The sequence below is a fragment of the Gorilla gorilla genome, chromosome 10 (assembly GCF_029281585.2).
Source record: "Gorilla gorilla gorilla isolate KB3781 chromosome 10, NHGRI_mGorGor1-v2.1_pri, whole genome shotgun sequence".
NCBI lineage: Eukaryota > Metazoa > Chordata > Mammalia > Primates > Hominidae > Gorilla > Gorilla gorilla.
This window is the reverse complement of record NC_073234.2, coordinates 148564977-148578737: the sequence shown is the minus strand read 5'-3', so window position 1 is coordinate 148578737 and position 13761 is coordinate 148564977. Positions and strand designations below refer to the sequence as shown.

General features: G+C 41.5%; 1 long non-coding RNA gene across 1 annotated transcript; it reads left to right on the top strand.

The window, feature by feature from the left end:
- Window positions 1-719: 719 nt before the first annotated feature.
- Window positions 720-12780, top strand: LOC129525809 (uncharacterized). The gene is made up of 3 exons (XR_008670289.1): window positions 720-818; window positions 11647-11763; window positions 12164-12780. It is a non-coding gene; the product is annotated as an uncharacterized lncRNA (long non-coding RNA).
- Window positions 12781-13761: the final 981 nt, after the last annotated feature.

The window sequence follows — 13761 nt, the reverse complement described above, 5'->3', positions numbered from 1 at the left end:
GGGGAAACAAGCCAGTCACATCCCTGTCCTTGAAGAGCACCAACTGTATGCTGAAATACGAGGTTAGGGAAGAGTCAACCCACTGAATCAAAGGAGTATTGTTCCAGATCGAGAGAACAGTTTATGAAAAAGAGAGACAAAAAAGAAAAACAGCCCATTATACAAAATGGAAGAGGGCAAAAAAAGAGGAAATTCACTGGTCTGGTGAAAAGACATGAGACTGAAAAACAAGTCCTTGTGAAGGAGCTTGGATGTCGCTCAGTAAGCTAGGAAGACACATTAAAATTCGAAGGAGGATGTGCGTAATCATATTTGCATTCCACAGCCTGTGTTCATGGTGAACTGAAGGGAAGAAGGCCACTAGGGGCAATAGTTAAGTGTTCTGGAAACTAATCTGAACTGTTGCAGAGAATGGATTGAGGGGAATGAGTTAAGAAACAATTTAAGGCCAGGCGTGGTGGCTCACGCTTGTAATCCCAGCACTTTGGGAGGCTGAGGTGAGCGGATCATGAGGTCAGGAGTTTGAGACCAGCTTGGCCAACACAGTGAAACCCAATCTCTACTAAAAATACAAAAATCAGCTGGGCATGTTGGCGCGTGCCTATAATCCCAGCTACTCAGGAGGCTGAGGCAGGAGAATCGCTTGAACTCAGGAGGCAGAGGTTGCAGTGAGCCGAGATCGTGCCCTTGCACTCCAGCCTGGGTGACAGAGCTAGACTCCGTCTCAAAAAAAAAAAAAAAAAAAAATTTGAAGGGAGAATCTAAAGGACTGGGTGATGAATTGGATATCATCCAATTAGATGGAAGGGAAGGAAGAGGTAAGTTTCTTGTTTGGGTGATATGTTCACAGAATTTCCTTCTTTAAAGACTCTTATACCACGGCCTGTCCACTCTTCCGGTTTCAGCTTCCAGTTAGGCTACAGATGACTCACCCAGATCTCATAGCTATTTTGTTTCACTGACATGATGAACCCAGGAAAAGAAACAAGTTCGGAAGAGAAGAAAATTAATTTGGGGACATGTAGAGAATGATGTGTGTGTGTTTAACTTTGTTAATATTGTCCAAATTATCCTTTCTAACCTGGAATCTTGCCAAAGATTTCACTTCATTTCCCCACATCTTTTCTTCACACCGAAGTCAGCCTGATTTTTATAAAGCAATTCTGCTCATATTCTTCTGCTTAACATAACTTGATGACTTTTAATTGTTCTTAAGTAAAGGCAAAAGTCCTTACCATGGTCCACTGGCTGCAGGATCTTACTCTCTTCTTTTCAAGCTTTTCTTACATGACTTTCCTCCTCTCTAACTACACTTTGTTTCCTCAAATGTCACGTGCCTAAGGATCTTTGAGCACGTTAATTCCGTCTGAAAAAAAGGTGACTATCCCTTCACACCATAACCTCATTAGTTCATTTCAGGTCATCCTTTAGATTTCAGCCCAAGCAAGTCTTGCTCAAAGAAATGTTCTTTGATCCCATTATAATCACTAAGGTCCCAGTGATTACACCCTAGACTTACTCTCTTTAGCATTTACTTAATTTGCAATTATGTTTGTAATTATGTACTTACATTCGTGTGATTATTATGTTAGTGATTACATCACTAGACTGTAAGCACTATGAGTCTAGACACCATTTTGTTCATCACTGTACCCATAATGACTACTATGCTACTTGGTGCTCAGTGAATATTTATTGACTGAAGGAATGACACATATTACCAAATTTTAACTTTATCATATTGTAAGGTAAAGTGATATCGTGTTTTAATTTACTTTTTATGATAATATGAAACTGATTATTGACTAGCGTCTATCTTCTGTGAAATAATGTTTCATAGCCTTTGCTATGAAACATTATTTTGCTATGAATCACTTTTCTATTAGGAGTCCTATGTTTTTATTATTAATTTGTAGAAGCTCTTTGCATAGTGGGATTTTATGCCTTTTGTATATATGTTGCAAATACAGTATATTCTCAGAAGTCATTACTTATATTTTCCCTTGTATATAGTGAGGTTGTGTGCTATAAGCTTTTTTAAAAAATTTTGTTTCTCTAGACAGAGTCTCATTCCATCACTCAGGCTGGAGTGCAGTGGTGTGATCTCAGTTCACTGCAACTTCCACCTTCCTAGGTCCAAGTGATTTGCATGCCTCCGACTCCCAAGTAGCTGAGACTACCGGCACACGCCACCACACCTGACTAATTTTTTTTCTTTTTTTAGATGGAGTTTCACTCTTGTTGCCCAGGCTGGAGTGCAATGGTGCGATCTCGGCTCACTGCAACCTCCTCCTCCTGGGTTTCAGCGATTCTCCTGCCTCAGCCTCCCAAGTAGCTAAGATTACAGGCACCTGCCACCAGGCCCAGCTAATTGTTTGTATGTACAGTAGAGAAGGGGTTTCACCATGTTGGCCAGGCTCGTCTTGAACTCCTGACCTAAGCTGATCTGCCCACCTTGACCTCCCAAAGTGCTGGGATTACAGGTGTGAGCCGCTGCGCCCAGCCTGTGCTATAAGTTTTTACGTAGTCAAATCTAAAAGTCTTTTCCTTTCTGGCTTTTGAATTTCTCTTGTTTAAAAAGGGTATTCATATACCAATTTTTAAAATATTTCCTACACTCTTAATTTTCCTTGTATTTGGGTCTCTTTCTGGATCTTCTGTTTTGTTACATGGATCTTGTTGCCTATTTCTGTGCCAGTATTATATGGTCTTAATTACTGTAGCTTTCTGGTAAGGCACATCCTCTCTTACTCTTTCTATTCTAATTTTCTAGACTATCTTATGTGTTTTCCCCTGTAGATAAATTTTATTTTTTATTATTTATTTACTGAGACGGAGTCTCACTCTGTCACCAGGCTGGAGTGCAGTGGCGCGATCTTGGCTTACTGCAATCTCTGCCTCCTGGGTTCAAGCGATTCTCCTGCCTCAGCCTCCTGAGTAGCTGGGACTACAAGCGCCCACCACCACACCCAGCTAATGTTTGTATTTTTAGTAGAGACAGGGTTTCACCATGTTGGCCAGGATGGTCTCAATCTCCTGAAATTTTTATTTATTTATTTATTTATTTCGAGACCAGGCCTCACTCCATCACCTAGGCTGGAGTACAGTGGTGCAATCATGGCTCACTGCAAACTCTACCTCCTGGGCTCAAGCAATCCTCCAGCCTCAGCTTCCCAAAGTGCTAGGATTACTGGCATAAGCTATCACACCTGGCTGTAGATAAATTTTAAAATAATCTTGCCAAACTCCTTTAGCAAAATTTATTTGAAATTCCATTGTGATTATATTCAGTGTTAAGAGAGAAACAATACATTCCCTATGCGGTAACAACAATTTGAATGACAGTAGCTTTGTCATCTGAAACCACGGAGGCCAGAGGGAGGTGGCACATTTTCCAAGTGCTTGAAAGATTTGTCAACCTCTAATTCTATATCTACCAAAAACACCTTTCAGAAATTAAGAAGAAATAAAAGCATTTCAGATGAAGCAAAATAATAATTGGTTGACTGCCCTTCAAGACTGACTCACAGAGCATCTCTGACTGGAAAGGTAACAGGCTGGAACTTCGAAAAGACAGAAAAAACTGTGGAGTGGGTTAAAATTGGGGTAAATGTAACAGACTACCTTTCTCGTGAGTTTTTAAAATCATGCTCAATGGTTGAAGCAAAAATTTTAACATCATCTGATGTGAGACTTAAATGTATATAGAGGAAAGACTTAAGACAATTATAGTAAAGAGTGAAAGGGCCAGGTGCAGTGGCTCACACCTGCAATCCCAGCACTTTGGGAGGCTGAGGTGGGAGGATTGCTTGGGGCCAGGAGTTTGAGACCAGCCTGGGCAACATAATGAGACCCTGTCTCTAACAGCAAGAAGAAGAGTAAAGGGACCTAAATGGAAGAGAGGTTTTTACACTTTAGTCAAAGTTGTAACATATCAATACCTGTAGATTGTGACATTAGGCATATATATCATACTACCTATTGAAACCACAAAGCTATAGTCAAAAATACTTTCAATAGCTAAAAACTGGAATTCTAAAATAAGTTCAAGTAGCCCACAGGAAAGCAAGAAAATGGAAAAAGGGTAATAAGAAGCAGAAGGAAGAAACAGAAAATAAAAAATAGAAGTCCCACATAATGCTTATGTATAAAAAATAAAAGTCCCACATAATGCTTATGTATAAAAAATAAAAGTCCCACATAATGCTTATGTATAAAAAATAAAAGTCCCACATAATGCTTATGTATAAAAATAGGAAACACACAGACACACAAGTATATATCACTGTGAGTATACTGTAAATTCTTGTTTTTTCTTCTTTCTGCTTCTTAAATATACTAAGATAATTCTCATGAGTTACTCCTCTCTGCTAGAACACTAGTATTTCCACTCAAATTCACCTTCTCAAAAAGGCCTATTAAACTACCAATTATATGTTCACTATTTCGGTAATGGCTACGCTAGAAGCCCAATCTCCACCAGAATGCAATATACCCAGGTAGCAAACATGCACCAAGTACTCCCTGAATCTAAAATAAAATTAAATTTAAAATTTAAAAATTAAGGCCGGGCACGGTGGCTCACGCCTGTAATCCTGGCACTTTGGGAGGCTGAGATGGGTGGATCACTTGAACCCAGGAGTTGTAGAGCAGTCTGGCCAATGTGATGAAACCCCATCTCTACTAAAAATACAAAAATTAGCCGGGTGTGGTGGTGCACACCTGTAGTCCCAGCTACTCAGGAGGCTGAGGTGGGAGAACTCCTTGAACCTGGGAGGCGGAGGTTGCTGTGAGCTAAGATCGTGCCATTGCACTCCAGCCTGGATGACAGAGCAAGACTCCGTCTCAAAAAAAAAATTAAAAATTAAATAAGCTTGAATACGATTTTTAAAAAACTACCAATTGCAGTTTTCCTCACATTTAAATCAATCTGTATCATATTACCCTGTTTTGTTTTTATCATAGCATTTATTCAAATATTAAAAAGTGTATGTATATATAATTAGAAAGTGTATGTATATACAAATACACTTTTATATACATATATGTACATAGATACATATATATATATGTCTCTTCTTGTTAAAATATAAACTCTGTAACAGAAGAAATCTTTTCTTACTCAGACTTTCACCCTATTGCCTAGAACATTATAGGTAGTACATGGTAGGTAAAGGTTCATAAAATATGTTTTGAATTAGTATATTCAATTTTTTTTGTAAACATCTGTGCACAGTTTCATTGTATACATTTTTCATAAATTAGCCAATAAAGACTTACAGGAGACAGTTTTACTTTCTATAACCTTAAGCTTTATGCAAGTTAAATCTATGTTTTATAGTTATTCTCCTTAGTGTATGTTTTAACATTTTTTTCACCCACATTATAGATATTAATATAACTATATATAATGTTTTTACTTTTTTTGAGACAGGGTCTCACTCTGTCACCTAGGTTGGAGTGCAGTGGTGCAATCATGGCTAACTGCTGCCTCAACCTCCCAGACTCAAGTGATCCTCCTACCTCAGCCTCCCAAGTAGCTGGGACTACAGGCCTATGCCACCTTGCCCAGCTAATTTTTATTTTTTGTAGGGACAGGGTCTCCCTATGTTGCCCAGGCTGATATCAATTCCTGGGCTCAAGCAATCCTCCCACTTTGGCCTCCTAAAGTGCTGGGACTACAGGTGTGAGCTACTGTACTGTTTCTTATGTGCCAATTGTAGAATTATCCTTTCTGGCGTTTGTCTTTTTTAGTGTGATATAGGGATGCAACATTATTATTTTGTACAAACTGCTTGGTTGTAGGTCCAAACAACATGTATTGGATAAAACATGCTTTGAGCTGGACATAGTGGCTCATTCCTGTAATCCCAGCAGTTTGAGAGGCCAAGGCAGGAGAATCACTTGAGGCCAGGAGTTCAAGACCAACCTGGGCAACATAGCGAGATCCCCATCTCTACAAAAAATAATTAGCCAGACATGGTAGTGTGCACCTGTAGTTCTAACTACTTGGGAGGCTGAGCCAGCAGGATCACTTCAACACGGGAGTTGAAGGCTGCAGTGAGCTATGATCGTACCACTGCCTTCTAGCCTGGGTGACAGAGTGAGACCCTATCTCTAATAATTAAATTGGCTGGGTGCGGTGGCTAACGCCTGTAATCCCAGCACTTTGGGAGGTCGAGGTGGGCGGATCACCAGAGGTTGGGAGTTTGAGACCAGCCTGGCTAACATGAAGAAACCCTGTCTCTACTAAAAATACAAAATTAGCTGGGCATGGTAGTGCATGCCTGTAATCCCAGCTACTCAGGAGGCTGAGGCAGGAGAATCACTTGAAACCAGGAGGCGGAGGTTGTGGTGAGCCGAGATCGTGCCATTGCACTCCAGCCTGGGCGACAAGAGCGAAACTCCATGCCCCCCAAAAAAATTAAATTAAACTAAATTTTAAAATCAAATTGTTTTCAGTAGCCTAGAGAACACATAGAGGATGCTTCTCTTCAATAGGGCTCTGCCACATGAAGTCATCTCTGGATGTATTTTTAAGAATAAGGATATATATATATGATCTCTCTATATTATAAGATCTGTATATAGAGAGATGATATAAGAATAAGTATATATATATATCCCCCTCAAGGTTCTTTTAATGACTCATTTTTTCCTTTTCTCTGATCCTCAGTTTATAGCTTCAGCAGCAGAGATCAGAAGAGATCAGCCTAAACATTTCTTAAAATGATATTGTGAACACTAGTGTATAAGTCTTTGGAGACACATGTTTTCATTTTCCTTGGTAAATACAGAAGAGTAGAATTGCTGAATCATATGGCCAGCATATATTTAACTTTTAAGAAACTGCCAAACTGTTTTCCAAAGTGTTTTTTTTTTTTTTAATTCCCACTAGCAACGTCTGAGACTTCTGGTTCCTCCACATTATTGTCAGCACTTGGTATTGGCAGTGTTTTGTTTAGCCATTATGATAGGTGTATTGTGGTATCTCAGCTTTATTCTTCATAGCCGAAAATCTGAAACAACCCAAATGTCCACCAACAGGTGCACAGACAGACAACTAGGTATACTCATACAAAGGAATAATCAGCAATAAAAGGAAACAAACCGCTGATGCCCACACAACACGCACAAATCCCAAAAACATCAAAGTGGAAGTAGCCACAGAGAAACAAATACTTTTTGCATAATTTCCATTTATATAAAATTATAGAAAAGATAAAAATAATCTATAGTATTAGAAGGGAGATTCGTGGTTACCTGGGGTCAGTGATGGGAGTGAGATTTGACCGGGAAGAGAAACAAGGGAATATTTTGGAGTAAAGGAAATGTTCTACATCTTGACAGGAGCTGTGGTTGCACAGCCACAGACATTTTTCAAAGCTCATAGAACTTGAACTATACATTAGAAATATGTACACTTAGCCAGATGTGGTGGTGTGCACCTTAGTTCCAACTACTAGGCAGGCTGAGGCAGGACAATCACTTCAGCGTAGGAGTTCAAGTCCAACCTAGGAAACATAGCGAGACCCAATCTCTAAAGAAAAAAAAGAAAAGTAAGTGTACTTATTTGTATGCAATTTTTTTTGAGACAGAGTCTCACTCTGTCACCCAGGCTGGAGTGCCGTGGCACAATTTCGGCTCACTGCAACCTCCACTTCCTGGGTTCAAGTGATTCTCCTGCCTCAGCCTCCTGAGTAGCTGGGATTACAGGCACCTGCCACATGGCCAGCTAATTTTTTGTATTTATAGTAGAGACGTGGTTTCACCATGTTGGCCAGGCTGGTCTTGAATTCCTGGCCTCAAGTGATCCATCTGCCTCAGCCTTGCAAAGTGCTGGGATTACAGGCATGAGCCACCATGCCTGGCTCTATGCAAATTATATCAATAAAAATTCTAAATGTGTTGAAGAAATAACAAGAATTGATAGCAGTGGCTCAAGCCTGTAATCCCAGCACTTTGGGAAGCCAAGGCAGGCAGATTGCTTGCCCCCAAGACTTAGAGACCAGCCTGGGAAACATGGCGAAACTCATCCCTACTAAAAGTTATTTGGGCATGGTGGTGTGCGCCTGTAAGCCAGCTATTCGGGAGGCTGAGGTGGGAGGATCACCTGAGCCTGGGAGGTCGAGGCTGCAGTGAACCAGAGCTCCACTGCACTCCAGCCTGGATGACAGAGTGAGACCCTATCTGAGAAGAAGAAAAAAAAAGCAAAGCAAATAAACAGACTAAAATTTGTTAAAGGAATATTTAAAACATAGCGTGTCTGACCCCACAGAAAGCAACAGTTGAACCAGAGATGGTGCCTGGGCCCTGTGGAGAACAGATCTGAAATTTTTTTTTTTTGAGGCAGAGTCTTGCTCTGTCGCCCAGGCTGGAGTGCAGTGGCGTGATCTCAGCTCACTGCAAGCTCTGCCTCCCAGGTTCATGCCATTCTCCTGCCTCAGCCTCCCGAGTAGCTGGGACTACAGGTGCCCACCACCATGCCCGGCGAATTTTTCGTATTTTTCTTTTTAGTAGAGACGGGATTTCACCGTGTTAGCCAGGATGGTCTCAATCTCCTGACCTCATGATCCGCCCGCCTCAGCCTCCAAAAGTGCTGGGATTACAGGCATGAGCCACCGCGCCCGGCCCAGATCTGTAATTTTTATGTAAGAAGTAGCAAGTACCGAAAGTGGCCTAATAATACATATATGTGCTCGAAGATTTAAGGGTCTGACATTTATGAAGTTTTTAGTTCAGTGAACGGAGGAATGCTAAGACATCCCTTTAAGGGAAAAGGCAAGTTATTGCTATTTGTACCCCACACATGCAGAGATAAAATGCTTGGTAGACCTCGTTGGATTTGGAAAGCAGCATAGAACACACTTGGAAATTCTATTCTAAGAAACAGGCCTCTTGATGGATCCCAAGTTGTACAGTGTGTGCTTGTGATGCAACTGCAAGGTCCATTTTCAAAGATACCTCGTTTCTTCTATATTTTGGGTTCTCAAAATAAGGTAAGACATTCACAAGTTGTTCATCTATTTTGGCCTTTAAGATCCCTGATCAGTTAACCACTTCCAAAGGTTTATGTAGGTTTAACAATTCTCATCACCATTATGACCATGAACCTCCTGCACTAACCATGCCTGTCTTGCTCCTTGTGAGTAAATTCTGCTGAGAACTGTTCCATTCCAGAACCTATCATCCCCTTTGACATCAGGAATCTCATTTTAATGACAGTATCTATAACACACAACTATACCCACATTTTTACATGAGGCTGGTTCTCCCTTCACCAAGTAATTTCTCATGGTGAAAGAACTGTCCTCTGGCCCCTGTTGGGGGTCAGAATCGGAGGAATGAGTGAGTGGATTACTTATGACCAATCTATAGTAACAATATTTCCTTAAATCCTTAGATTTATGCCAAGAAATTTTTGACATCTCTACTTTACCTTAATATTGGCCTCTGTCAAGTCCAGCTTTCAGCTAATCAGCTAAGTAGAAACAAAGATACAAATAGATCAATAAAACCAAAGTCTTGTTTATTGTAAAAGCTAATAAATAAACAAATTTTGCCAAGATATAACAAGAATAAAAGTAAAAAATAAATATTATTAATGAAAAAAAGCAATATAACTACAAATACAGAAGAGATTCCAAATTTGGGGGTTTTTTTGAGATGGGGTCTCACTCTGTCACCCAACTAAGGTTCAGTGGTGTGTTCATGGCTCACTGCAACCTCAAACTCTCAGGCTAAAGCAATCCTCCCGCCTCAGCCTCCCAAGTAGCTGGGACTACAGGCAAGCACAACCACACCCGGCTAATTTTTTTAATTTTTTGTAGAGATGGAGTCTCACTTGTTTTTTTGCCCAGGCTGGTCTCGAACTCCTGGACTCAAGCGATCCTCCCACCTTGGCCTCCCAAAGTGCTAGAATTACAGGCATGAGCCAGCATGCCCAGCTGAGATTTTAAAATCAGTAGGAACATATCTGTAATTTCATGTCAATAAATAGATATAATTAGTAGGAAAAAATCTACAAAAACTTCCTCAAGAATTGATAAAGCAGTGTGGAAAAACTGTGACTTACATGCTATCTTTTGTGGTAACTTGCTGGATTTTTATACGGTTTGTCTCCAGTCCTCTAGAATGCATGTGGTATCTCCAACCTGCTGGCCACTTCCTACCTATCCTGCCTGACTGACATGACTTTGCTGCCATATGTATTACTGTGATGTTCTATAAAATGTTCAGTCTATTCAGATTATATTATGATGGCTGACAGCCCTGGGTAAAACTGTGAATGCACAGTATTGTCTGTCTCATGTTAATGCTACATTTTCTGATCCTTTTTCCTGAACTGAATAAAAAGAATTGGTTTTCCAAATCAAAGGCCACTGCCACATACCCAAGGCCACTTAAATCTGCTTTAGAAACAATGTCATGTCTGCAAGTGGGACATGGACTTGGCTGAGCTCACCTGTAGTCATTCCCTAGGATTTGTTAATATCCCAGGGGCACTACTACCACATTCTTTAGGTCTTTACGAGTCGCACTCATCTCTGTCACCCCCTCCAACTCTTCTCCCCAAAATGCAATATTGTTTTTAATTTATGATCTTACCTTCTGGGTGGGATTCAGAGGTTTTCACCTGGCCTTCCCCACTATGGTGGCTTTTAACCAAAGACCAATAGTACAATGTAGAAAGTACTCCAACTGCCAAGGATGTCAATCCCAATTATACATTCGAAGACCAAGCAAATGAGTAATGTATGGGTCAGGGTCACTGGGACCATTGGCCCTACAGTGAATGGGTCAGGGTCACTGGGACCATTGGCCCCACAGTAAGCCTAAATGTATGACCAGGCCTAAATACGCTCTCATGCTAACAGAGGCATGATAATGCTATGAAAGTCTGGTATCAGTATCAACTCAGACTTTGCATATAATAGTCTTTAAAATCTCTGGATATTACCCTTTACCCAGTGTATAGTGAACCAAGTAAGTGCCCATCAGTCTTTGATGAAGGGCTGGAGGTGTCATCACAGTATATATTTGCCGTGGTGTCATAGGGTCTTTCCCCTTGGGGACCCACCTACCTCTTTAGTGTCTTTCTGATCTGAGTATTAGCTCAAGTTCAAGGATCATGGCATTTTACTGAGGCAACTGCCCTTAGCCTCTTGCTCACCCATTCTCATCTTCTTGGACTATGTTTACTAACAAATTTCCTGGTTGCCTGTCTATCTAGTTTATCCTTGGGGAAGTTATGTTTTACTAACCATCTTCACAAGTTCCTGTGAATCAAACCCTCTTGGCTGTCACACTGGCCTTACTATTTATTATAATAAATGTGAATCCCTGGCTTCTGCCAATTAAGACTCACCACCCGGCCTTTCTTCCTTCAATTGTGGGATCCTTACAGGTGCATTACTCCAAATACCTTTCAAGAAAATACTTCCCATCCTCCTGAAGGGATTCATTGCTTTTGGGAGTTACCACAGTATTTGAGACTGTGACCTTTTCAGGCAGCTCCCAGCCAGTGCATGAGCAGCATGGGGGATAGGATGGCCTGGCATCATTTCTGCTGAATGTGGAACTCCTCTGTGGTAAATATTTGTGCTTGCATTTTACTTTGAGCTGACAAGAAATATCCCATTCCAGAGAGACTCTGGCAAACTTGGCAGCCCAGCTGCTACATATTTCACTGGCAGTTACCTGGGAAAATGTCCAAATGGAGAAAAACACCCTGGTTGGTGTGATGACGCAGGCACTTAAAAGGTACGGAAGGGGGCGGGGGCGGCGGCTCACACCTGTAATCCCAGCACTTTGGGAGGCCGAGGCGGGCGGATCACAAGGTCAGGAGATTGAGACCATCCTGGCTTGTAGTACAGGTGTGGGGAGTTCAGTTAGCAGACAGCCCTCGCCTGTCAAGCCCTTCATGGTCAGCCTTTGCTGCAGAAGAGCTTCATCCAAAGTCACCTCCCTTCCAGGTCAGGCTGTATTCAGTGACTGAAAGAGGTGTGAACATAGACTAGACCATGCTTGCCTGACACATGAGCCCTGTCAGGCAACACTCACTACAGAGATCCATTCTAAGTTGGGAGCAGTTTTGTAGGATCTGCATTGCAGTTTAACTTTTTCTTTTGTTAATCCTACTTCCTTCTCTTTCCTTTCACAGATACTGATCTACAGTGAATACCTCCAAAGTATATCTCAGAGTCAACTTTCAGAAAACCCAACAGATTGCAGCTTGTACCATTATTGAGGTGCTCCAAAATAGCAAAGGATGGGCCAAAGCTTTGGAACTGGATTACTCATTATCCAGCTGACATACAAACCCCACCACTGTGGCAGGTGGAGCACAAAGAGGCCCCGGCATAAGGAGGTGGTTCAATCATTAAATAGTTCACCAATAGTAAATTAAGAGGAAGCACCTGTGTTATGTAACAGATGTTTGAACTTAGGAGATAGATTATTATTAAATAGCAGGTTTGGGTGCTGATATGTTTTGGCTGTGTCCCCAGCCAAACCTCATCTTGAGTTGTAGCTCCCATCATCCCCCCGTGTCGTGGGAGGGACCCGGGGGAAGGTAATTGTATCATGGAGGTGGGTTTTTCCCATGCTGTTCTTGTGGTAGTGAATAAATCTCATGAGATCTGATGGTTTTATAAGGGCAGTTCCTCTGTACACGCTCTCCTGCCTGTCACCATGTAAGACGTGTCTTTGCTCCTCCTTCATTGTGAGGACTTCCCAGCCATGTGAAACTGTGAGTTCATTAAACCTCTTTTTCTTTATAAATTACCCAGTCTGTGGTATTTCTTTATAGCAGTATGAGAACGGACTAATACAGTGGCTACTGCTGAAAGCCACTGATGCTCTACATAAAGATAACAAACAGTTGAGGACAAGTAATAGACAATTGATTGCAGTTGTGAAAGTTAGAGGGCCTTTGGCTGCACAAAAAGCAGTTCACATCTGCTGTATCACAAGTGGTATTAGGTCCTTGCTTGCAGGAAAAAAAAACCATTGCATGAGGAAAGGCCACATGGAAGCCTCAAACTACAATCCACCCAAGATAGTAAATAAGAACAATCTCTGGGGGGATAGTAGAGATGAGAGTCACCCTTCAGGATATAAAAGATTTAGGAGTGATGGTTCCCATCATATCTCTAGTAAAAACTACTCATAACTGCAGTTCAACTTCAAGCTCAACTAAGTAGTAGTCCTGATCACAGCCATTAGGCCAGATGTGATATTTCCACTAGAAGAGATTAATACAGCCTCAGATACATGGTATATGGCCACTGATCCAGTAAATGCATTTTAATATCCCGATTCAGAAAAAAGCATAAATGTTTGCATTCATATCAAGTGAAATGATGTGGGCAATGAAATGAACAACATACACGGCCGGGCACAGTGGCTCACGCCTGTAATCCCAGCACTTTGGGAGGCTGAGGCAGGCAGATCACGAGGTCAGGAGATCGAGACCATCCTGGCTAACATGGTGAAACCCCATCTCTACTAAAAATACAAAAAATTAGCTGGGCATGGTGGCGGGTGCCTGTAGTCCCAGCTACTCGGGAGGCTGAGGCAGGAGAATGGCGTGAACCTGGGAGGCGGAGTTTGCAGTGAGCCGAGATCGTGCCACCACACTCCAGCCTGGGCGACAGAGTGAGACTCTGCCTCAAAAAAAAAAAAAAGAAAGAAAGAAAAGAAAGAAAGAAAAACAATGTACACGAAATGGACAATGATATAACTAGTTTTGCTCCCAGG